Source organism: Helianthus annuus, chromosome 16, assembly GCF_002127325.2.
Source record: "Helianthus annuus cultivar XRQ/B chromosome 16, HanXRQr2.0-SUNRISE, whole genome shotgun sequence".
Classification (NCBI taxonomy): domain Eukaryota; kingdom Viridiplantae; phylum Streptophyta; class Magnoliopsida; order Asterales; family Asteraceae; genus Helianthus; species Helianthus annuus.
In genome coordinates, this window is record NC_035448.2 from 128,243,974 (window position 1) to 128,270,297 (window position 26,324).

General features: G+C 36.5%; 1 non-coding gene across 1 annotated transcript; it reads left to right on the forward strand.

The window, feature by feature from the left end:
* Window positions 1-10,518: 10,518 nt before the first annotated feature.
* On the forward strand, window positions 10,519-10,625 carry LOC118488630. Its single transcript, XR_004885174.1, has one exon. It is a non-coding gene; the product is annotated as a small nucleolar RNA R71 (small nucleolar RNA).
* Window positions 10,626-26,324: the final 15,699 nt, after the last annotated feature.

Sequence of the window (26,324 nt, forward strand, 5' to 3'; positions counted from 1 at the left end):
ATGTTCCATATATTTCAAAACCAATTTATGTGTAAAGATGGCTTTTTGGTCATATTTTAGGCGTATAAGATAGACTTGCATAAAACCCGACAAACGATATGATCAAATTGTATAAGATCAATTTATCACATACATTAATATGATCATAATACAACTTCAAATCAGTAGCTAACTTAGCTTAAACGGGACAGAATCGAAAGTCAAAGTAGAAGTCAAACTGTTTGACTTTCGATTGTGAATCGAGCTATAAGCAGGAAATGATGGGTTGGCCATGATCTAACATGTCCTAATATGTTATACCAACTGATATAATATCAAAAACTGATGTTTCGATACTTAGAAGTTCATTTAACATAATTTACAAAAATCTGTGTTTTGACTTTTATTTTAATAGAACTTTGACCCGTCATTTGACCAACTTAACGTGATCTTCAAGAGGTGCCCTCATAGGGGAATATCACCTAGCTTATTACGATCACATAGCCATGTTCGATTCAAACATTGGCTTGACCGAAATGGTCATAACCGAAAGTCAAGCAAAAGTCAATTTGCTTGACTTTCGGCCATTATCTAGCCTATAAATGAAATAGAACTAAGGAAGAACACTTACAAGTGTTCTAGTAAGCTTATAACTTCAGTATGAGGCCTCTATAAGCAGAAGCAATCTCCAAGAGTGATTAGAGAGAAAGAAATGTGAAGGTGCAAGTTGAAAGGCTCATGGAGGCCTCTATTTATAGTTCTACCAAGATCATGAGATGATGCCATGTATTCACAAGGCTTCTATAGTGTTGATTAGTGTCCACTTAGGTGGAAGAAGAAGGAGAATGGTTCCAATTCATGAGCTAGGTGTCAAATGCAGTAGGCTGCCATAGAAGTCTGCACAAACTGCCAGGTGCACCCCTTATGGACCGTAAGGGGTAGTGGCTTACAGTCCGTAAGGACCTTAGCGCGCCCATGGTTTTAAATACGTTACGGTCCGTAAGGCATAAGCCTTGCGGTCCATAAGGGACTATCAAGTTAAAATAATAATAACTGCCTTACGGTCCATAAGTCATATGACTTGCGGTCCGTAAGGATCCTTCAGAAGCCAAACTTTGGCAATTTGTCACCAATGATCCCTCCTCATCCAATATTCCACAATTTTACATATATAGTCATTCTCATCCAAATAATTTGGCATATTTGACAGTTGATTGGACAGTGTTGCCATATTATTTGTTATAAATTTCCAAGGTGTTACGTCCTCACCCCCCTTAAAAGAAATCTCGTCCTCGAGATTTTATTCAAATAGATAGGGTTATTTTTGTTTCATATTCGCTTCAACCTCCCATGCATATGCTGGGTCACTACGGGAATCCCATTTGACATTTATGATGGGGATTAATTTTTTACGGAGCTTTTTAACCTGTTGATCATCGATCGAAATCAGTTTCTCAATAATCCTCAGGTTTTCATCAATTTGCATATCATGCTGCGACATTGCTAGCGACTTATCGGCTTATCGTTTACAAAAGCATAAGTGATAAACAAACTCGCCCGAATGGAGATTGAGTACGGGCGAGCAATGTTAAACTTGTACGCGAATATAAGTAAACCCATGACCAATACTAAACTTAAAATAAAACCGACTCATTAAAGATGACTCAATGTACATTACCTCCTCCTGGCACTTTAATTGTCCCAATTAATACCAAGTGCCTACCGAACCCGGATATTGAGTCCAAACTTGCATAAAGTTTAAAGCTTTAATGTCGAAAACAGATTTTAACTCGAAAAATTCCGCCTAATGAAAAGAGGTTTTAACCGGTTAATTTTTTTATTTCAAAACGCAAGTTTGATACTTTATCACAATATGGCAATAAACTCAGCTCAATGTTCACATTAACAGTCCAAAACCATACCATCCGCACCCATCAAAACACTAGACAAAGCAAAACAATAAGTTGTAACATGACCCGACAAAAACGACAACTAAAACGCAAAACTAGACTTAAACTAACTAATAAACAAGTAGTATGCAGAGAATGTACAAGAAAACATACCAGATTCGTGAGGAAAAATAGAGAAAATTGAAACTTTAAATTTAACTTGAAAAGCTAAGTCCATAGTGTGAGCGATTTCGCGGGTGAAATGGTGAAATTGATGGTGGGGATTGGCGGGGAAGTGATATGGGTGATGTAGGTTGAAAATGGGAGGTAAATGGTGGTGTTTGGTGGTAGAATTGGTGGGTTATTGAAGGTTTACGGCTGGGTTCTCGTAGGATAAAGTTTTGGTGATTTGGGGAAAGTGAAACAGGTTGCAGACTTTATTTTGTTTTTAGGGTCGCGTTACGCGAAGGTCCCATAACTATTTGCTTGGCATGACACGAGGTCTGTTTGGCTAGAAGGTTCATTTGTCTTAAAGGTCGTCGCGTTACACGAAGGCTTTTTGAGATAGCTATCGCGTGTCGCGACGCTTCAAAATTTCAGGTTCAAGTTTAAAAGGTCCTCGCGCTACGCGAAGGACATATCTATGTTTGCTCGCGTGATGCCAAGCTCTGTTTTATACAGAAAGTTTCGAAATTTAAAGGCTTTCATGCCTTAGAAATTTTTCCAACTTTCTCCCAAAACTCATCCCAATTATTTTCTAACATTGGGACTTACCTGGAACTCCGTTTTGTCTCAAATTTCCGCTCCTCGTCAGTAATGATTTCTTGTAAAATACTCAAACACACAAAACAAAGACCTGAAAATCTACAAAAAACTACCGCTAAATACAAAAATACGCAAAATAAAGAAACAATACAAACGGTACAAACTCTACACTTGAGTATTCACTCAAGGCACTATGCGAACGCTTCGGGCGGCATTTCGAGAGGAGTTTCCTCCACCTCGTTCGAATCTAAGGGTCCCCTAAATAATGTTTCAGACGATGTCCATTTACCTTCCATTTTGTTCCATTGTCTACGTTTGTCAACTCCACAGTACTGTATGGGAACACCTCACTAACTATATATGGTCCCGACCATTTAGACTTTAATTTCCCACCAAAAGCTTTCAAACGGGAGAAAGGCTTTATTCAGCCAAGTTCCTCGCCCTGGGAAGCTCCTATTTTATTCGTTGAAAAGAAATACGGTTCAATGCGGATGTGCATTGATTACCATGAGCTGAATAAGATTACGATCAAGAATCGATACCCTTTGCCAAGGATTGATGATTTGTTCGATCAACTGCAGGGAGCAAGTTTTTTTTCTCAAAGATTGATTTGAGATCTGGTTATCATCAACTGAAAGTAAGAAGTGAAGATGTTCCAAAGACTGCTTTCAGACCAGATACAGACATTATGAGTTCTTGATTATGCCATTTGGACTCACCAATGCTCCAGCAGCTTTCATGGTTCTAATGAATAGAGTCTGCAAACTTTATTTGGATAAGTTTGTCATTGTCTTATAGATGACATACTTATCGACGCTCACATTGTCGCTCTCGGGATTGTGACTCTGGTTGAGACAGCCTCTGGGTTAGGTAATGCAAAGTCTAGTGCTCAAAAAGAAGAAAAAAAGAGAATAAGAAAAATTTTGATGATAAATTCTCTTAATTTTGTATAAAACGGTTAGGAAAGAATCAAGTGATTCGTTCCTTTTATTTCATGAGCTTGAGGCGGGATTAGGTGAAACTGCGACATTTAGTGTGAGTCCCTTGGTAGATTGACCGAACTTAAACATTAATTGCATGATAAGGGCTTAGAAGCGGGTTTGGGTTTAAGCGGACACGTATACTTGCAATTGCAGTTAATACGAGTTTCAATGTTTATAAAGTAATTTAAAATTTTAAACCCGGATTTTTGCTTTGACTATGATTCCGTTTGCATAGATTTTTTGGGGACGAAAAAAATGTAAGTGTGGGGATACTTGATGTATTGAAAAATACGTCCTTTATTCGTGTAAAGTTTGTATAAATTTCATTTGATTTATTTCGGTTTTTATCTAGAAGTAGTTACTTCCGTTAGTTTGTTGTTTTCAGGTCTCGGCTGCTGAAAGTTGGAAAAACGCCTAAATTCTGCAGAAAAGAAGTTGGTAACGAGAATCGGGTCGTGACACAACTGAACAGGAGCGGAAAACGAGAAAAGCTGGAAAAACCTCCCGTGGCGTCACGCGACAGGATTATGGAATTGCCTTGGACAAGCGCGAAGATAAAATAATAATAAACCAGGTTCCATAGCGCCGCGTCACGCGAGCAAGAAGACAGATACCCTTCGCGTAGTGCGAAGGGGTTAAAGTTCGCGACAGGATCATTATTTGAGCAGGATTGTGTTAGAACTTGGTATATAATCATCATTAACTCATAACACAACCCTAATCACGAATCAGCAGCAAATTGGACGAAAATTTGGAGCAATTTGGAGCGTTTTTGAAGGCTTGAAGCAACTGGTCGAAGGTCTGAAGCTTAGGAAGTAATCTGGGTCGTCTTTTCACTATTTGGGTGTCTTTATTTTCCATTTATTTATTTATTTATGATCATGTTTCTAGTAGTTAAAAGTACTTCTTTTGCAATTGTTTCAATGACTATTATTGGCTAAGTTACTTTTACTGCCTAGACTTTGATGATGAGATTGTAAAGTTTTAGTTTTTATTATGTTTAAAATTTAATTATTTATGGATTTTTTACAAAAGTAATCGATTTGGTTTATTGGTTTGATGTGCTTGCTTGCTTTAAGTTGTTTTTTTGTCTTTTGTTACTTCGTATGAATTTTGGTGAATGTCTTTCGTGGAATAGGTTCATGCTAGGTTATAAATTAATTTTATAATCTTTAGGGTTAATTGGCCAATGCACCTTAGAAGTAATAACTGGTAATTTAATGATTTATAGTGTTCTACTAATTTCAATAGCTGTCAGGTACGAGATTATTGTTAGGTATTCGTCATTAAATTGCTAGGTAGGGTCTTCGTGAGGAGTCTGAACTAGTTGCCTTAGTGATTGTTGTCTAACAAGTTAAACTGAAATTCCAAGTCTATCATAGGTTTATAACCCGTGAGGGAGTGAATCATATTAGGGTACTTTTGTAAACCTTAACCCGTGAGGACCATAACAACCTTTAGAGTTCCATAAGTGTCTCCTCGAAAAAGGTCGAGGGTCTTGTCCGGTGTCTCGATAAGTTTAGAGTATAAAGATCCCGGTTCCATAATAATTAATAAACATAATAAAGTCATTACTTTAACAATACAGGAGTCCAGTCTAGGCAGTGGTCTCCATCAATTGAGTAAAATCCAAGTTAATTCTTGATTCATTAATTTTAGTTAATTAATTTACTTTTAAATTCACAATTTTAGGAAATTTAGACCCCCCCCCCCCCGCAAACAAATATAAAAATGGTTAGTGTCGTGTCCGTGTCAGTCTAGGTCTAGATAGAGTCTAGTTAACGTAATTAAAAAGAGTTGATGCGTGCTAGCGTGTATATATTTTAGATGTATATTTAAGCCCCTTTTTTACACTTTTAGCCAAGTTTTAAATTTATAAAACACGATATTTACTAACACTAAACACACATATGGGCAAGTGCACCCATCGTGGACGTAGTATAGTGTTGGTAAGATACCGAGGTCGTCCAAGGACACAAGAGCTTTTAATACCGGTTTATCCTCAACGTCTAATCAAATCAAAAAGTGAAAAAATGTTTTAAACTAAGAAAAATAAAAACTAACTAAATGCTGAAAAATAAGATAAAATAAAAACAGATAGACAAGATGAATCACTTGGATCCGACTTGTGTGTTAGTATAACCTTTGATTATTTTCGCACTTTTGCACTTGTTTAAGAGATTATCTTAGTTATTGTAGTAGGCCCCTCTTTTGAAGGCGACGTTACCCTCAACCTAGTAGTTTGAGTCAGCAAGGATACAATCCTAAAGGGTCGGATTATTGAAAGATAATGAATTAAGTTATTAATGCAAATTGTGGTAGGCCCCGCTTTTGGCGGTGACGTTACCCTCGGCTAAGTAGTCTGAGTCAGCAGGGATACAGTCCTAAATAGTCGGGTTATAGTATTAATAGTAGTTAACTTATGAGGGGGTCAAAGAGTTTGGATCCCCGCCATCCAATACCTATGGGCATTGAAAGAGATCCTACTAAATTTGACCCAGGTCCCAAGCAGGACCTCTAAACGCTGAACAAGGGCAAGACCCTTACCAAATCGTTCCCTTAACCCCCGACCAGGTAGCCAACATACCTCCATATAGACCGTGGAGATATGAATGGTGAAAATCTTTTATTTTATATAGACAGTAAAATAATGCCAAGACACCACGGACAAACGATAAGGAAAGATCACCTTCAACATAAGTAACTAGTTATTAAAGTCATTAATACAAAAGCAAATAAAAAGTGCAAAAGATTAAAAATAAAAAGTATTATACTAAACACTTGTCTTCACCAAGTGATGTAAGAGACTTAGGCAAACATGGCCTTGATTGTCAAGAACTCTTACGATCAATCTTGGATCCCGAGACGACTCACACACTCTACGATGGACAATGGATGATGGTGGTGGATGATGGTGTTATGGTGGTGGTGGGTGGTGGATGGAGTGTGAGAGAGGTGGTGTGCCAAGGGATGAGATGGAATGAAACCAAGCACCCCTATTTATAGGCTGAACAGAAGGCTGGGCACGGCCCCGTGTCCGCTGGACACGCCCCCGTGCCCGTCTGACATTCTCTCTCTTCATTAATTGTAATTCGCAATTACAATTAATGCGCCTGCTGTACTTTCACCACGCCCCCGTGCCCGCTGGACACGGCCCCGTGGTGGGCAATGGAAGCTTCTACTGGTTTGTCTTTTCTGCTGCTTCTTGGGCACGGCCCCGTGTTCGCTGGACACGGGGCGTGTTCAGTCTTCTGTTTTCTCTTCTTTGCCTTGGGAGGTGCCGTTGAGGGTCCGGGCAGTCTACTTTTATTCCTTTTCTTGTATTTATGCTAGAATTAGTTGTCTTTTTGCTTCTTTTGTGATTTTGAGCTCATTTCATCCTGAAAATACAAAAGAAAGACAAAAACACTCTTTTTCCAACATTATTACTTAAAAAGGGTTAGTTTTATGCCTTAATTGATGTGATTTATATGTTGCATTTTACACACATCAAATACCCCCACACTTGAACTTTTGCTTGTCCTCAAGCAAAACTCTTTAAATGTGGCTTACACTCCCAAATGGAATAGGTAGAAGAGAAAGTTTTTAGCTTGTCCTAGAGTGTCGGGAATCCAAGGTCTTTGTAAGTTTTATTTTTATTTATTTACAATCCTATTCGTTATGATTTATTTTGAACGTTTCATAAGATAAATTACTTATTCGGGCATAGCATGCCTTATTAAAATTCCATTTATATACAAGTTCACATACCGGCCGAAGGTGTAATTTTTAGTGAATCACTCGAGAGCGGCATGGAGCTTACGCCTTCCATAGGCTTGCCAAGCAATCAATCCTCCTCCTTTTTAACTTTTTACCTTTGTAAATATCAAGAGGACTTTTTGGGTGAAGGGTTAGGCTTGGGTTAAAGGTGGGTGGTTTGGGTTAGTTGTTAGTAAAAGGGCGAAAATCGTAAAAAGCGTCGGTTTTCGTGACATACCTTGTTTTTAGTGACTTTTTATTTTGAAGTATTTCTCCAAACAAGCTTTTATATAGCTTTTGTTTGTTTTTGACTTCATCAAAATTTTTTATTTTTTTTTTCATCACATAAAAAGGCGAGTTTACGAAAAACCGAGCTTGTTACTAAAATAAAGGGTGAAAAATGAAAAGGGTTTTTTTTTTGGTGGGTAAAAAGGGTTTTGGGGTAATGAAATGAAAGGTTTAGGCTCAAAGGGGCTATCTAGGGGGATTTTGGGTAGGTGGTAAAAAAAAATTGAAAAATAATGGTTTAGAAAGAAAAATATGGTTAGTCCTAATGCCTCAATCACTTACTTACTTGGGTTTAAGTTGGTAAGGACCGGGAATGTATCGTCGTGGCAAGCTCTAGAGTTGTAAGAACCAAGCGGCTATTCACACAAGAACCGAAAAATGAGCATTTAGTCTAAATATGTATATCTTTATGCTCAATAAAGGCTCAAAACTCACTTTTGTGGGAATGGGTTTTTAATGTGATCAAGTATACATAATCGAATTTTTACTAGACTTGTTATGCCGTTTCGTAATTTTCTTATGTTGGTTCTTTGTTATCACGACGCTATCGGTTGTAAATTTTAAAAATATAACCTTTTTAGAACTTGTTATTCCCAACTTAAACTAAGACAAGTAAATGATAAAAAAAATGAAAAAGTTTTTGAAAAAATTTTGGGGTGTTTAGCGGTTCCAATAGAGTTTTGTGTAAGGCTTGTATTTAGAATTTGCAAAGTTCAAGGTTTTAGCATCCCCCCCACACTTAAATTACACATTGTCCTCAATGTGTCCAAAAATAAGGTTTTTGGTTGATTAGAATGTGTAAAAGTAGGTTAAAAAGCAAAGATTTATGTTATTGGCATCCTGGACACGGCCCCGTGGTGACCGGGCACGGCCCCGTGGTCAGGTGCCAGTAACGAAAATTAAAGAATTAAAACAGAAGCCTGGACATGGGGGCGTTTCCGCTGAACACGGCCCGTGTCCAGTTACCTGAACTGGGTGTTTTTCTGCAGGTGGCTCAGCACGGGGTCGTGTTGGTTAGGCACGGCCCGTGTTGAGCCTTCTGTGATGGAGATTTGTGTCGGGTTGCTCTGTTCTTCGTGCATGGGTCCATTTTTCTCGTTCCCCTTTTCATCCATTACCACCATGAGTGTGTTTGATTCTGCAAAATAAAACTAAAAGATTAAACTAAACTAAGGATAGTTCCGCGGAATGCCTCCGTGGTGCGCCACGTTTATAAGGGTCCTTGGCTAGACCCGATTCGAGGTTATATATTTTCTGAGGGGGATGCTTGGCGTCCCATGTTACACCGTCGGAGAGCAGCATCCAAGCTCGAATCAATAACCTTCATGTAATTGACCGGGTCGTCGTCTTCTATTCTCTTCCCAACTCCGAATTTCACTTCATCATCCCCATACCTTAAGGTGAGTGTCCCGTCATTCATATCCACCACTGCTTGGGCTGTGGCAAGGAAGGGTCTCCCTAGTATAAGGGGGACCTCGGTGTCTTCCTCCATATCGAGTATGACAAAGTCAGCTGGATAAACGAATCTGCTTACCTTTACCAAGACATTCTCGATGACACCTTGTGGGAATTTGATGGATCGATCAGCGAGTTGTATGCTCATTTTTGTAGGGCTCGTGGTTCCCAAGCCGAGTCTTTTGAACATTGATGAGGGCATGAGGTTAATGCTAGCCCCTAGGTCGGCTAAGGCATTGCGAACGGGCGATTCCCCTATTGAGCATGGAATCGTGAAGCTTCCAGGATCGATTTTCTTTTGGGGAAGTTTATTGAGCACGAGGGCAGAGCATTCTTCGCCTAAATTAACTAATTGCAAATTTTCAATTTTCTTCTTATGCGTAAGGAAGTCCCTCATGAATTTAGAGTATTTGGGCATTTGGGTTAGGACTTAGATAAAAGGAATATTGACGTGCAATTGTTTTAACAGACTTTCGAATTTTGCGAATTGCTCATTTGTCTTTTGACGAATTAACCTACCGGGGTACGGAACTCGAGGAGCCTTGGTCGGCTCTGGTGATGGAGGAGAGTTCTTCTCCTGCAGAGGTGTCGGTACTGTTTCTTCCGTTGGCGGTGGCACTTCTGCAGGCCCTACGGTGCGGTTTCGTAGTGTGATGAGGTGAACTTGCGCCTTTGGGTTTGTTTCGGTATTGCTAGGTAATGCGCCTTGCGGTCTCTCGGAAAAAATTTGAGCTATTTGATTTAATTGTTTTTCTATGTTTTGAATGCTAGCTTGTTGATTTCTAAAATTAGATTCTAATTGTAGAAATCTTTCCGAGTTTTTCTTATCAGTTTCAGAGACGAGGCGAGATATAGTATCTTCGAGCCTTTCTCGTCCACCTTGTTGCTGAGTGAAATTTTGTGACTCATTTCTTGGTTGCTGAAAGTTTGTTCGTTGGATTTGTTGGTTACTACTATTGCCGGGCTCCCTCCAACCGAGGTTTGGGTGGTTTCGCCATCCTTGGTTGTAAGTTCCCGTTGGGGGACCCGACGGCCTAGGTCTATTATCAATGTAGTTTACCATTTCTTGTTGATCGTCCGTTTCCTTCATGCAACTCCAATTTTCATGTGACCCACCACATCCTTCACAAGCCATAACCGAGACTGTTTTTGTCATTTCTAATTTTTTTATTTTTGAAGAAAGGGCCTCGATTTGGGCTTGTAAAGAAGTGCTTTCGTCGACCTTATGGGCGCCCGGGGCGATAGACTTATTTCCCCAGGGGGTATGCCATTGAAAATTGGTTTGAGCAATTTCCTCAATTTGATTATATATTTCGTGTGGGCGTCGATTACCTAAAAGTCCCCCGGAGCTAGAATCAAGTGTCTGCCTAGTGTGTGGCAACAATCCATTATAGAAAGTGGATACTTGTTGCCATATTGCGAGGCCGTGATGGGGACACTTGCGTAATAGCTCCTTGAACCTTTCCCAAGTTTCATATAAGGATTCCCCGTCCTCTTGTGAATATGTATTAATTTCAGCCATTAACTTAGCAGTTTTAGCAGGAGGGAAATACTTATATAGAAATTTTTGGGCTAGTTCATCCCAGGTGTTTACCGATCCAGCTGGGAGGGCGTTGAGCCAAGCTTTCGCTCGGTCTTTTAGTGAGAAGGGAAACATACGGAGGCGGATGGCGTCGTTTGATGCTCCATTGATCCGAAAGGTATCACATATTTCCAAGAAATTAGTTATATGTAGATGGGGATCCTCGTCCGCAAGCCCGTGGAAGGCTGCGGAGTTTTGGAGCATTTGTATCAAATGCGGCCGAAGTTCAAAGTTATTGGCTTCGACATTCGGAGCATTGATAGCGGCGCCTAGATTACCTACGGTGGGTCGTAGATAATCCATAAGGGCACGTTGGTTCGCCATTGGAGGTGGATCACCCGAAACCTTCTCTTGGTTTTTGGCTTTTAACCTTTTTCTGAGAAAGCGTTCGGGTTCTTCTAGTGGTTCTTTTATGTCTTTATTGGAACTGGAGCTCATACACTACGTGAGGTTGGCGTCGGGTTCCAAGTCCTGCAATAAAAACAGAAAAGAATGTTGGTCAGAAGGTTCACCACGGCCCCGTGTTGAGCGAACACGGCCCGTGGTCGGAATTTCAGTGATTGTTTTCCAGATCCCAGTTACAGGAAGTTGGACACGGCCCCGTGTTGCACCGGCACGGCCCCGTGGTCAGCCTTCTGTAACTTGGAAAACAAAAACTGCCAGTAACGATGCTGGGCACGGCCCGTGTCCGACCAGGCACGGCCCCGTGCTGAGCTCTGCAGAAGCTGAAAATTTAAGAAAAAATCCTAAAAATCAAAGAAAATAATAAAAATATGATTAGGCCGTTGATTCCTAACTTTCTTAAAATCCTTGTGTCCCCGGCAACGGCGCCAAAAACTTGATGCGTGCTAGCGTGTATATATTTTAGTGTTATATTTAAGCCCCTTTTTTACACTTTTAGCCAAGTTTTAAATTTATAAAACACAATATTTACTAACACTAAACACACATATGGGCAAGTGCACCCATCGTGGACGTAGTATAGTGTTGGTAAGATACCGAGGTCGTCCAAGGACACAAGAGCTTTTAATACAGGTTTATCCTTAACGTCTAATCAAATCAAAAAGTGAAAAAATGTTTTAAACTAAGAAAAATAAAAACTAACTAAATGCTGAAAAATAAGATAAATTAAAAACAGATAGACAAGATGACACTTGGATCCGACTCGTGTGTTAGTATAACCTTTGATTATTTTCGCACTTTTGCACTTGTTTAAGAGATTATCTTAGTTATTGTAGTAGGCCCCTCTTTTGAAGGCGACGTTACCCTCAACCCAGTAGTTTGAGTCAGCAAGGATACAATCCTAAAGGGTCGGATTATTGAAAGATAATGAATTAAGTTATTAATGCAAATTGTGGTAGGCCCCGCTTTTGGCGGTGACGTTACCCTCGGCTAAGTAGTCTGAGTCAGCAGGGATACAGTCCTAAATAGCCGGGTTATAGTATTAATAGTAGTTAACTTATGAGGGGGTCAAAGAGTTTGGATCCCCGCCATCCAATACCTATGGGCATTGAAGGAGATCCTACTAAATTTGACCCAGGTCCCAAGCAGGACCTCTAAACGCTGAACAAGGGCAAGACCCTTACCAAACCGTTCCCTTAACCCCCGACCAGGTAGCCAACATACCTCCATATAGACCGTGGAGATATGAATGGTGAAAATCTTTTATTTTATATAGACAGTAAAATAATGCCAAGACACCACGGACAAACGATAAGGAAAGATCACCTTCAACATAAGTAACTAGTTATTAAAGTCATTAATACAAAACCAAATAAAAAGTGCAAAAGATTAAAAATCAAAAGTATTATACTAAACACTTGTCTTCACCAAGTGATGTAAGAGACTTAGGCAAACATGGCCTTGATTGTCAAGAACTCATACGATCAATCTTGGATCCCGAGACGACTCACACACTCTACGATGGACAATGGATGATGGTGGTGGATGATGGTGTTATAGTGGTGGTGGGTGGTGGATGGAGTGTGAGAGAGGTGGTGTGCCAAGGGATGAGATGGAATGAAACCAAGCACCCCTATTTATAGGCTGAAAAGAAGGCTGGGCACGGCCCCGTGTCCGCTGGACACGCCCCCGTGCCCGTCTGACATTCTCTCTCTTCATTAATTGTAATTCGCAATTACAATTAATGCGCCTGCTGTACTTTCACCACGCCCCCGTGCCCGCTGGACACGGCCCCGTGGTGGGCAATGGAAGCTTCTACTGGTTTGTCTTTTCTGCTGCTTCTTGGGCACGGCCCCGTGTTCGCTGGACACGGGGCGTGTTCAGTCTTCTGTTTTCTCTTCTTTGCCTTGGGAGGTGCCGTTGAGGGTCCGGGCAGTCTACTTTTATTCCTTTTCTTGTATTTATGCTAGAATTAGTTGTCTTTTTGCTTCTTTTGTGATTTTGAGCTCATTTCATCCTGAAAATACAAAAGAAAGACAAAAACACTCTTTTTCCAACATTAGTACTTAAAAAGGGTTAGTTTTATGCCTTAATTGATGTGATTTATATGTTGCATTTTACACACATCAAGAGTCATGTGGGTTCGATATCCGGACTTACTTAACTTTAGTAGAGTCGATCGGTTCACTTGCCGGTTAGTAGTTTAGTCGAGTTTTGAGAGTCTAGAGTAGTACTTTGTGTCTAGATTAGGTTAATTTACTTTGTTTTTTATTAAACTAATTTTAGCACATCAGCTGTCTTTATCATATCTCTGTGGGAAGATATTTCATCTCTTCATCTTCAAACTAGGGTCTTTTGTTCTTCTTGAACATTATCAGCTTTTTCTTGAACATCTTGCTTAAAAAGAATGCGAGAGGAGGATTCTCAGCATCTCTTTTCTTTGTCATTTTTTTTCTCTTTCAAGCTGGTTCACATGTACTTCTTGAAAGCTACTATCATTGTCAGACTATGACTCGTATCTGGTTCTTCTGACTCAGGTACATCTTGTTGTTGTGATCTTCACACTTTGTCAGCAACTAACAACATCTCAATCCTCATTAACCCCTGTTTCTTTATTTAAATCAAGTTCTGCACATGCTCAGAAATTCATAAGCAAACATTTCTATGCAACAGAGGAAATGACCATATGAACACTTGGTAGATCCAAGTACTTGTACTTGGATTTCACAATTCAAATTTCTCTCAATTTTCAATGATCAATCAAATCTTCAAGAATGGTTAAATTTTTGATAAAACAATTAAACACTCTATTTTTGGATTTTGGATTTTCTAATTTTTTAATTTTAAATATAAGAATATAAACAGAAACACAAAGAAACTAATATATAGTTACAACTGCAATGGGATCAAAATCGTTCTCAGGCGGACCAACGAACATTTTTCAGTGCGAGCTTATTCAAACTGGTCTAAGTGATTGCCAATTTGTTTATCCTCTTAAACTTAACACTCAACTTTCAATTTTCAACTTCGTGATATGCTTAAGGTATATTATACAATAATGCCCATGTGTCCCATACCATGACATACCCCCGCGATCAAGGTAAGCACAACGATTCATCGTAGCAGGTGAGTATACTGAGTTCATCCTTTTGATTTACAACGTCATACCATTGGTGAAAGGTTTGTACTTTCATACAACAGAGCGACCAATGTTTGTGTCCGACGAGGGTTAGGAAAATACCTTTTTGGTACGAATTTTTCTTTAACAATTTGGAATTCTCTCATTTTGAGTTTGTCTTCCACTAAGGTTTTTGGCTCTTTTAAGGTATCATGATTGTGCCTAGGTCTCCATATAATCTAATCTGGATGCAACAGAAGGACAACCATGATATCCCGGGATGACTCATCAGCATAAAGACCCGAAACCTCAGACGTTGGCTATCTATCAACGCAAGATTTAAGACCACAAGATCATACGCCAGAGGTATGTTACCCACATGGTGTATAGTTCATTATATTTATATCACTTGGTATCTTTTATCTCTTTGAGCGTTAGACCTATCAGCACATCAAAGTAGATCGTAGTCTTTTCATCTATAGCACTTTACATGTGCTGGTCAAACCCTTTAACACGAATATTTATTTCATTTCCCATTTGATTTTTCTGTTTTTCTCTCTCTAACATATATACAAATATCTCTTTTTTTTTAAAATGGTCATTTAACAGTTACAATCACAATCACAACCAAAGTGCAGAAAACTAAGAAAATGATGAACAAGAAGAAGATGAAATCGATTCTATTAACGATTTGCACACAAGTTCAATGACTTGTCTGGTACAATGTTTCAATCAAAAGCTCTAACAATCAATAACTCTCTAATCAGTTTCTCTAATGTCTAACCCTAATAATGAACTCAACATAACATTATTGAGGGTCCACCTATAACTCGGCCCACATGGCCTAACCCAAGCCCACTAGAAAACTTAGCCAGTGGCCTATAAGTGTGATTGATAAAGACAAGTGTAAACCTACTCAATTTTATGGCCTTACATATACAGTGTGAGGTTCAATGGGAAACAACAAAAAGTAGGAAATCGGAGAACCCTGTATTTAACATTTAAATATATCATAAAAATTTAATTCAACAGACTCAATTTTTTTTCATTTTTTTCGAAACTTGTGCATATAAAGATGCGCAGAAGCCATTCTAATAATAAAAAATTAACCTTTTTACGTGTTTTAGGCATTTTTATGTTTGTTAGTTTTAAAATTTTTACATTAAAAAAGGCTTCTACATGTATTCATATGTAAAAACTCCAAAAACTTAAAAAAAATAACACATTAAAGATAAATTTTTTATGATATATTTTACATGTTAAATGCATGGTTCTCTGGTTCCCCTATATATATATATATATATATATATATATATGTATAGGTAGAGGATCCTGTAAAAAGTGTTCAAAGTGTGAGAAGTGTATTATAAAACTATATATAATACTATATAACACCATATAAACACCGTATAACAATATGTAACACCATATAATACCATATAACACTATGTAACACTATATATCATTATATAACAAATATAACACTATAGTTTGTCTGATAGCATGTCTATGATAAATGTATAGTGTTATATTTGTTATATAATGTTATATAGTGTTACATAGTGTTATATGGTATTATATGGTGTTACACATTGTTATACGGTGTTTATATGGTGTTATATAGTATTATATATAGTGTTATAATACACTTCTCACACTTTGGGCCCTTTTTAACTATCCTTACCCTATATATATATATATATATATATATATATATATATATATATAGAGAGAGAGAGTAGTGATCTTAAGAGAAATCCACCCTATTTGAGAAACTTGAGAAGCATTCTGGACCACACATTTCCCTGAGCTTTTCGTAGTGTGCACATGTGTATAGTTTAAAATTGACTATATACATATATATATATATATTGTCAAATCTTAAATTATGAGACCACCTGATAACATGCGTAATTATGCATACAACATGCGTAATTAGGGTAGAAACAAAACATGCATAGTTTTGAGTTTAACATGCGTAATTTTCATGTTTGGTGCCATGCAGGTTTTGATTTTATAAATCATGCGTAATTATGCATTATAACGTGCGTAGTTATGTAACAACATGCGTAATTATGAAATAACGTGCGTAATTATGCAAATAACATGCGTAATTAGGGTTTAACCCAACCCAAACGTAATTATGCATTATAACGTTTGTAATTATGCAATAACATGCGTAATTATGTCAAGTTAATTACTATTATACCACCGTGTTCAATTAAAGGCCTAGAGTAGATCAGATGTGCGGTTGAAATACTCTAATCCATAAGTTCTAACTCTGGGTATTAAGAAGGGGACATAAACTGTATTGTGACACAATCAGTCATACACGACATTAATGAAAGTGTCTCGCTTTCAATATAAAAATGAAAAAAGTAAAAATTTGTTGGATATTCACATTTAATGTAATAAATGTATTTTGTCATTGGTCGGCTGATGTATTTCCTGCAATTTAAAATTATAGTATGTTATAACATTTCCTACTACCTGTGTGGCAGGTGACTATTGGTGTTTTTTTTAGTTTCATATTATATATTTTATTGCGCAAGATAATCATCAATTTACGTTTATTGCTCGAAATAATCACCAAATTTATGTAGTTCAATTTTCGTGCCTACCTATATAATTTAGCAGTTGGCTGGCTATTGGTGTTTTTTTAGTTTTATATTATATAGTTTATTGCGCGAGATAATCACCAAATTTATGTAGTTCAATAGGTTTTCGTGCCTACCCACATAATTTGGGAGTTGGCTGTTGGACCTTATTTTTTTTGTTTTTTTTTTCATTTTCGGTTATATATTATATATATTCTTGCTACATGTACTATTGCAATGTTTTTTGGGTTCCGGTTCAAATCATGACAAAGGTGTTTTTTTTCATCCACACACCCTTTATTCTCTCACACGAAATGTCAAATTCTAATACCTTTGTGTACACATGGCTATCAAATTGTTTTGAATATTCATCTCAACTAGATTTACATTAATATTGTTATTATACATACATACATACATACATACATACATACATACATACATACATACATACATACATACATACATACATACATACATACATACATACATACATACATACATACATACATACATACATACATACATACATACATACATACATACATACATACATACATACATACATACATACATACATACATACATACATACATACATACATACATACATACATACATACATACATACATACATACATACATACATACATACATACATACATACATACATACATACATACATACATACATACATACATACATACATACATACATACATACATACATACATACATACATACATACATACATACATACATACATACATACATACATACATACATACATACATACATACATACATACATACATACATACATACATACATACATACATACATACATACATACATACATACATACATACATACATACATACATACATACATACATACATACATACATACATACATACATACTACATACATACATACATACATACATAATACATACATACATACATACATACATACATACATACATACATATACATACATACATATGTATATATATATATATATTGTGGGGTTATTGTACAAAGAGGGTTTTATGTGAGAATGGTAAGAAGTGTTTTAGACCATTATATCTAGATTTTAATGGTTGAGCTCAACAATGATAAATTTGTAAATTGTGTTATATAAATTCTGGAGATAAAGATACGCATAAGGGTATAATAGCAATTGGTCGTGTTTTAAAAAAAGAATCTGCCACTCTCTCTCATCAATCAAATAGCGACATTTGTGTTCTCTCTCCTATCTTTTCCATGGAATCAATCAATAGCGACATTCATGCTCGTTCTCCAATCTCTTCCATGGAATTTGAAAATAAAAAAGCATGAATCATCAAATAAATGGGGTTTAACATTGAGATTCTCTGTATGGTTGTATTATATATAAATATAAAACACTTTGTATAACAACATACTTACAGTGATGTATGCAACATACAGAAGGATAAAACATCATGAATTGAATATAAAACACTAAAACAAAATCAAACAGTTTCTGGGAGTTTATGGATAAAACACCATATGAAGAACATTTTCTAGGAACACAGGTTGCAAAACACCATGAATTGAACTAAGCCTTTTATTACAACACCGCAGGTTGTAAAACACCATACTAAGAACATCTTCTTGAAACACAGATTGTAAAACACCATACTAAGAGCATCTTCTGGAAACACAGGTTGTAAAACACCATACTAAGAGCATCTTCTGGAAACACAGGTTGTAAAACACCATAAATTGAATCAAGTCTCTATCAAAACGTCGTAGGTTGTAAAACACCATATTAAGAACATTTTCTTGAACACATGTAAAACACCCTACTAACAAAAATTAGGAACACCGAAGGTGGATATAATTGTCATCGATGTGAATTAGTTATTATATATCAAACATAATTAAAAAAAAAAATCGATTTCCTAAAATACCTCAAAATCAGTTATAGAAAGATTTTTATCATTAAATTAAGTTTCAAACAAAATTACCTTACTAACCCGGATCTTTAATTTTGATCATTTCCACGTGTCATATCCTGGTTCCTTCTCACCTTTCTCACACAATTCATTCTTTTTACAGGAATAGTTAACTGTCATTTTCGTCCCTTTGGTTTGTTTACTTTTGCCATTTCAGACCAATTTTCAAAAAACACCAGTTTTCTCCCTGACATACTGGAAACGTGCCACTTCAGTCCAAAAATTAAAACCCACTTAAGGTAGATAGGTTAAATGAAAGGTATTATTGTCAATTCATATATCTTTTATTTTCACCTTATTTTATGAATTGACAATAATACCCTTCATTTAACCTGTCTGACTTAACTGGGTTTTATTTTTTTGACTGAAGTGGCACGTTTCCAGTATGTCAGGGAGGAGGAAACTGGTGCATTTTTGAAAATTGGTCTGAAATGGTAAAAGTGAACAAACCATAGGGACGAAAATGGTAGTTAACTCTTACATGAACTTAAACATATATATATATATACATATATATATAGGGGATGGTTCAAATGAAAACCACTTTTATTGTGAAAACTCGAAAACTAACTAAAAAAGCCTAAAAAAACCTAAAAAACATACAAAAAATTTTTTTTTTTTTTACAATTTTTTTTAGAAAAATCGCTACTTTTTATATATGGAAAAAAAATTTCAAAAAAAAAAAAAAATTTTTTTTTTGGTTGTACTGCACATGTGCACTAATACGGAAAGCCTAAACCACTTAACCCACCCCCCACCGACACCCCCTAAAAACCTAAACCCCCCCCCCCAAAACCTAAATTCACCCTCCCATCAAAAGCCTAACCCCCCCCCCCAAAAAAAAACCTAAACCCCCCACCCCCCACCCTCCCGAAAACCTAAAACTAAACCCTAAACATAAACCCGAAAAAAACCTAACCCCCCCCCCCACCCCCACCCCCCAAAAACCTAAACCCCCCTCCCCCCCCACACCCAAAAACCTAATCCTAATCCTAAACCTCCAAAAAAACTAACCCTAAAAGCTAAACTAGAATCAAAAAACTAATTTTAAGCATGTAATGCACATTGTAGTACATGTTATATTGCACATGTGCACTACTATAATAATAGTATTGAAAACAAGACGACACCATAAATCTTTTTTTATGTCATAAAAAATATGCTCGAATATACTTGAATGAAAGATAAGAAAATTTGTGATCTTATGGTGCCATTTTTGTTTTAAAATGATAACGTATGGAGAAATGGGAAATGTTTGAAAAGTTATATATTTTTTGTTCCAATTTTACCCCTCCTTCATTAAAAGTCTTCCATCCCTCCTTTTTAGTGGGTTTAGTTAGTTTCTAGTTTTCTAGTTTTCACAATAATTAGTGGTTTTCATTTGAACCTTCCCCTATATATATACATATATACATACATATATATATATATACATACAGGGGAAGGTTCAAATGAAAACCACTAGTTATTGTGAAAACTAGAAAACTAACTAAAACCCACTAAAAAGGAGGGAGGGAAGACTTTTAATGAAGGAGGGGTAAAATTGGAACAAAAAATATATAACTTTTCAAACATTTCTCATTTCTCCATACGTTATCATTTTAAAACAAAAATGGCACCATAAGATCACAAATTTTCTTATCTTTCATTCAAGTATATTCGAGCATATTTTTTATGACATAAAAAAAGATTTATGGTGTCGTCTTCTTTTCAATACTATTATTATAGTAGTGCACGTGTGCAATATAACATGTACTACAATGTGCATTACATGCTTAAAATTAGTTTTTTGATTTTAGTTTAGCTTTTAGGGTTAGTTTTTTTGGAGGTTTAGGATTAGGATTAGGTTTTTGGGTGTGGGGGGGAGGGGGTTTAGGTTTTTGGGGGGTGGGGGTGGGGAGGTTAGGTTTTTTTCGGGTTTATGTTTAGGGTTTAGTTTTAGGTTTTCGGGAGGGTGGGGTGGGGGGTTTAGGTTTTTTTTTTTGGGGGGGGGGGGAGGGGGGGGGGTTAGGCTTTTGGTGGGAGGGTGAATTTAGGTTTTGGGGGGGGGGGTGGGGGGTTTAGGTTTTGGGGGTGTCGGTGGGGGGGTGGGTTAAGTGGTTTAGGCTTTCCGTATTAGTGCACATGTGTAGTACAACCAAAAAAATTTTTTTTTTTTTTTTTTTTTGAAATTTTTTTTCCATATATAAAAAGTAGCGATTTTTCTAAAAAAAATTAAAAAAAAAAATTTGTATGTTTTTTAGGTTTTTTAGGCTTTTTTTAGTTAGTTTTCGAGTTTTCACAATAAAAGTGGTTTTCATTTGAACCATCCCCTATACATACATACATACATATATACATACATACATATATATATATATATATATATACATATATATATATATATATATATATATATATATATATATATATATAGGGAGGGGCTCATGCGAGAACCACCCTTATTGTGAGAACCTTGAGAACCAATGTGAACACAACCTAAAATAGCTAAAAAAACCTAACCCTCACCCCCTCCCCCCAAAAACCTAAACCACCCCACCCCCTCCCCCCCCCCCCCAAAAAAAAACCTAACCCACCCCCCCTCCCCCCCCCCCCCCCCCCCGCAAAGCTAAATGCTAAAAACTAAAACCCCCAAAAAACCTGAAAAAAACCTACCCCCCCCCCCAAAAAAAAAAAAACCTAAACCCCCCTCCCCCACCCCCCAAAAACCTAAACCCCCCCCCCCAAGCTAAAATACTAAAAACTAAACCCCCAAAAAACCTAAAAAAAATCTTAAAAAAAATTAAAAAAATCTAAAAAAATCAAAAAAAAATTCTAAAAAATATATATATTTTTTAATATTTTTTATGCTCAAATCGCTACTTTTAGTGGCCAAAAATTTTTTTTTTTTAAAAAAATTAAAAATTTTTTTTTGGCTTCGAAAAGTAGCGATTTTTATATAGAAAATATTAAAAAAAAATTCTTTGTGTGATTTTTAGCTATTTTTAGGCATTTTTGGTGTGTTCACATTGGTTCTCGCGGTTCTCACAATAAGAGGTGGTTCTTGCATGATCTTCTCCCTATATATATATATATATATATATATATATATAGAGGGTCAAGATTTAGGGAAACGGTGAAACGTGTGAGAACGGTGAGAACGCTTATGGATCGTCCGATCAAAACAATCTATGGACTAGATTGGCGCGGTGGCGTTTTCGTAAATAACATCAATTTTATTACTTGGAACGTGCTTCATTAAGGGTAAAAAGTGTTAGGACCGGTTTGACTCCGAAACGATTGCGTAATCGAACGTGTGACGTGCGGAATCCGTACACGAACGCGAGCTAACACACGAGACGTAATATAAACGTGATTCTATTAACGAATCTGAAAACGTACAACACCTGAATCACGAACAATGAACTTTCTCTCTCTAGCTTTCTCTCTCTAGCTCTAGAAACCTCCAAGTTGTGAAAATGACAAATGCTCCAAAAGTCCTAAACTAGAAGCCCTAGAGATCTATTTATAGGCCAAGAGATTAATGAGGAATCTCATTAATTACAATTATGCCACCTTGCCTTTTAAACTAACTATCACTAAATATAACATAGTAACTCTCGTTTTCTTCGGTTTTCTGCTACGGACTAGATTGACGGAGGTGATAGACAGATAATGCACTAATAGACTCCCCCTTGGATATTGCTGTAGTCAATCTGTAGTCAACTCGTAGCGACTTTTCTCTCTCTCTCTCTGAGTCTTCTTGAAGCTTTAACACGTCTTCAGCTACACAGACTTCCCCTTGCTCAAACAGAATCCCGGTGGATCTGTCTTCAGCTTCAGCTTCCCCTTTCTGTAGACTCTTTTCTTCGTCAGGCTCCCCCTTTCGTCAAGCTTCCGTGCTTTGGGATCGACACCTTGCTTTCTAGTTACAAGCTCTTCCTGGAATGATTCCTGGCACTTTGCACGCTTCTGTTTGCGTTGAGCTCGTCTTCAGACTCCCCCTTAGACTCGGCTTTCGGGATCGTAGTCTGGTATAACATCTGCAACACTCAGACATTTATAAGTAACAATCATTTTGAAATTATCAATCAAATTCTCTAATCAACTCCCCCTATCAACAAACTTTATAGATTTAGCAGTGTTAAAGAATCCAACTCCCTCACAGTTAATCTTCCAAGTCCAAACTAATGACCTTGGAGATATCACAAACTGTTTTTGAAATTTTTGATTTTAATTCAAGTATCAAATTAATGAACTTGTTTTATTTTTCAGAAACACAATCAGCTTACTCAGATTTTGAAACTCAGCATTTCAGACATCGGTTTATCGAAAATAAAGCAGAAATCAAAATCTTTTTGTATTTTCTGAAAATATAAAGCAGTAAAGAAATATGTACAAACATATTTACAGACAATATTTTTGTTTGAGTATGCGTAGGATCATATCAGTTTTTGACAAGTCACAAGTACCGTTGAGCTTAGTTACACATTAAGAATTAAACAATTCACTTAGATTGTCAATATACTGATCCACTTAAATTTTCATACAAATTTCAACTAATTCAGGATACGATTTAGATGTTTTAAGACTTAAACTCATTCATGTGTCCCACCTCTTGAATATACTCCCGTATCCAGAATCTCAATATTCAGTCTTACAGGTGATTAATACTACAATGATATCTGTACATAAATTAGGTATGCGAGGACCGAGGGATCTCAGGTCGATACTTCCGTATGCGCAGAGAGATATCAGTTTCGACTTTTTGGTATGTCCCCTTTAGAGGATCTTTTAGCTACAACAGCAGCGACTATCAATTTTATTGTTTCATCTGCATGCTGAGGGTTTATGCTGTGTTCCAAGCATTCAGTGAAAGTATTATCCAAGGACTAGGTCAGAACTTCCATTCAGCAGAAGTCCCGGAATAATACCCCAGATATCATAGAGTATAAAAACCTAGTATATCAGAATACGAGACCTTTCAAACGAGATTTCAGGGGTTACTTATATATCCAAGTAGTGTTCCCCACAAAATAAGCAAGTTTGAATTTAGGTTTATATCCCGAAAAAGTTTACTAAGTGTATAAAAACCTATCGACATATCATCAGTGAGACTGTTTAACGCTATTTTATCATTACAATTCTTTAGCATACTGTAACTGTCTACTGATGTACTATCATTTCCTCTTTTTTACACAAAACTCAAATTTTTTGAATTTTATCATGTTTTTGTATTTTTCAAATTTTCTAATGTTTTTGTGTTTTCTGACAATATTTCTCCCCCTAAAATGCAAAACCATTAAAAGAAATTTGACAAACCGATGTAGATAGCTTTGTCTCGCCATCCATTTTCTGCTTCTCGTGTACCGAATTACAGAAAACATAACATACTATTTAGCACAATTAACAGAAAAACTAACATACAGTACCCCCATGATTTACAACACATTGATTTTTACAGTTTGAAAACCGTTTTTCAATCTGGTGAAAGTAATCATGTTTGTTCAGCCGTGAGGGTTTCGGCGTATTCCATCAACACATATTTTTGGAATTTTCTATTTTTGACAAAAATTAAAAACAAACATATTTTTGGTTTTTCAAATTTTAACAAACTAAAACATATTTTTGGTTTTTAATTTTCAAATTTTTAGAGTTTTTGAAATATTGTTTATTTATGTACAGAAAAACATATAAACTCCCTGTTTCAACCAAACCAGGGTCTAGCAGCCTCTGCTTCCTCTTCATGTGCCAGGCTGCTCCAACTTTCAATCTCACAATCTTCAGTTTCTTTGAGCACCTGCACATTCAACTAATTGAATTACTTGAACAATTTAGCCCAGGTCTGTTGAACCTTAGGCATTTCAACACAATAATTTTCATTCAATGCTGGAAATTCATTGTCATTTTTCACAAAAACTTTCTCAATTTTAACGTCAACTTTCTCATCTTTTACCGAATCAACATGTTTCTTAACCCTCCATGTTTGACCTTTCGGTGTACCACGTTTGTAAAAATGTGAATCTTTTTGAGCATTTTGATTTTGAACAACAACTTGTGGTTTCCAAAACTGTTGGGGTTTTGTCATATCAACTATCAACTGAAGTTTTCCACCTTTGTGTTGTTCTGAATCTGGGTGTGTGAGAGTTCCAGGTCTGTCTTGAATCGAACCTATTCGGGTTTGATTTCCAATTTTGATTCGAAGCAAACTTGTTTGTGTTGTACCTCCAAGTTTGTTTTGAATCAAATCTGGTTGACCTTTGTCTCACATACTCAGATTTTTGTTTCACAGCATCGATCTTCTCTTTGTCAACATCCACAGGTTTTGGATTTGGACACTTGCGTGCAAGATGTCCTTTTTTATCACATTTGAAACATGTTTTCATGGACACATCTTTGACCTGTGGTTGTTGCGTTTTCTTTTGAGCCTCAAACTCAGCATTAGATTGTCTCAATTTGAGTTCTTTTTCTTCATCCAAACTGTTTCCTTGAACAAAACTCATTTTTGCCTGAAAATTTGGCATTTCATTTTTGTTTCGATTCTGTTTCTTCTTATAACCCAACCCAGCCTTCATGTTTTTCTTTTTGAAACCAGGTTTGTTATACAAACCTTTATGACTCTTACCAACAAACTTTGAAATCTCAGACTTCTCAATCTCAACCATTTTGAAAACTTTGTCAACTTTTTCTGAAATCACATTCTGAATCGGGAATACAACATCTAAGAATAATTTGTCCGATCCAATCATGGTATAAACCAATCCCTTTGAATCATCATTCAAATTTTTCTCGGATTTTGTGTTTTTCAGATATGCATCATGAAGATTTCCTTCATCTTCAACCTGTGATTCAGATTTACCTGTATCAACCGACTCTTCTTTCAACACACTTTCAACGACTTTACCTACCACCTCTGAATCATGAGAATCATCAGATTTGGAATAGGTTATGTCAATGTTGTCTGGCAATTGGTCTACCATGTTGAAAGCTTTTTCGACCTTTTCCTCATTATAAAATGCAAACTTTTCCGGTGGTGGAACTTGATGAAACTCTGAGCCAATGCCTTTCTTGTTCTGCTCAGACTCACCATCTCCCGGTTTTATATGGAAAATTCGTTCAAGCACATATGACGACACGTGGTAACTTTTTAACTTGTTGTTATCCTGTTCTAGATCAGCAATTTGTCGCTTTAGCTTAGCAACATCTTCGATATATGAATTAACAACATCTTGTTTTATAGCATACATTCGTTTAAGCTCTTTGGTTGTTTCAGAAAGATAATTCATTCTAGATTGAGCATATTTCATTTCGTCTTTTACTTTATCATATGACTCTTTCGTAACATGATATGATAACTTCATTGAGTCATATTCCTTTTTCATTTCTTGACAAGCAATCTCTTTTCGTTCACATTCATTTTTCATTTTCAAAACGTTTTCTTTCAAAACTTCATTTTCTTTTTCTAACTTTGAACATTTTTCTGAAAGTTTTTCATCATTTTCGTTAAAAGCTTTTTCTTTTTCTAACATCTCTTTGCATTTTGCTTTGAAAATGTTTTCGATTTTTGTGAA